Below are 1,520 nucleotides of genomic sequence, written 5' to 3' on the forward strand. Positions count from 1 at the left end.
TTTTTCCAGGTTTTAGAAATCTGAATATTCTATCATTCTCAACTATATGTGACTTTAACATTGACCAACAATGTTGTTTTGTGTATGTAGCTTATTTTCCTGTGCTAACAATATTAAATTCATTTCCATATATCTCACATATCTCAGTTTATTCACTTGTTGAATGTTATTGGGATGTTCCTACAGTTCACAAATTGACAGTAGTCTTTCAGTAAATATTACAATATCATTCCATTTTGTGTTAACAAAACTATTCCAGAGCTTCAGTAGTTACCTCACATGACACACATATTTATTACCAACATTTTCAAAGTGTTTTCTAGAATGAGCATACAAGCTTTACTTTATATCAACAATGTAAAAGGGTAAATACTACTAATAGTATTAGCTTCTTTTTTCTTAAAATATTTTATTGGAAATATACAGTAATTATTTTTCTTTAAAATTTCATTTGGTTAGTTCATTACAACAATGGGTATATTTTATAAGTAACTGTGGCAAACTCCCTGACCAGCAGGAAGGAACAGCCACCAGACGAGGATTCTTCCCAAATCACACTTTATTGGAGCATCTTGGTTATAGGGAGAGTAGAAAGCAAGGGAGCAAGGGGCCCCGAGCTCTGAGCTGCAGCTGCTTATATAGGGAGTCTGCCTAGCAACCTTTGATACTTTGATACTTTAACTGCTTTTCTGGAGACACCCCTCCCCCCAGCCGGAAAGAAAACAAACATCCTTATCAGTTACAGACCACAAGGAAGTTCCCCTGCCAGTCAGGGGGAGTGTGGGCAGCTAGATCACAACAACTCACCCTGTTTTCTGGTGGAAGAACTGCAACCTTAATATGGAGATATTTATCAAGCGAGGCCGGGGCCAAATGCCATCTTGTAATGGCAGCCACTCAAATCGGCTTCCAGCAGTTCCCCCTTTCTGTTTTTCTCTGTAGGCCAGTGAGAAGGTCTTACTCCTGTTCAGGTCCTCACCTCATGATGCAAGGACCGATCAAAGGAGGCCTAAAACTCCTGATACTCCTTCTCCCGTGCAATGGAATAAACTCCTGGGAGGTGCAAAGGCAGTACTCAGAGTAAAAATGCATACCTTCCTCAGTGCAATGGAGAATTTCTCCCTGAGAGTGCAAAGGCTATGCAAGGAACAAACCTACTGGCCTTTTAGGACAGATAACCATACTTGGGGTGAATCACCATTCTCCAAAGAGGCTAACGCTCGTAGAACCGTAACCTTATCTCGAGATGTCTGAGCTCAGGGGCAGCATTTTAGCCATTGGCAGATTATACATCCCCAAACAAAAGGGGGGGGACTTCCCGCTGTCATGGAACCACCTCTTCAATTCAAGCCCACCACCAAAAGGTCATCTTGGAAAAGAGGGACTGAGGAAGCCTGCAGCCAAACTGAGCTTGTTGCTCCAAAGGAATCTACCAGTGTGTTATCCTTTGAGCAAAGTTCAAAAGTGTCAGATGGTGAAACACTACATGCTAAGTGTCAAACAGGTTCAGCTGGGGCTTG

This window comes from Alexandromys fortis, unplaced genomic scaffold (assembly GCF_014885135.2).
Source record: "Alexandromys fortis isolate MF-2015 unplaced genomic scaffold, M_Fortis_MF-2015_v1.1 scaffold_427, whole genome shotgun sequence".
In the NCBI taxonomy this organism is placed as follows: Eukaryota; Metazoa; Chordata; class Mammalia; order Rodentia; family Cricetidae; genus Alexandromys; species Alexandromys fortis.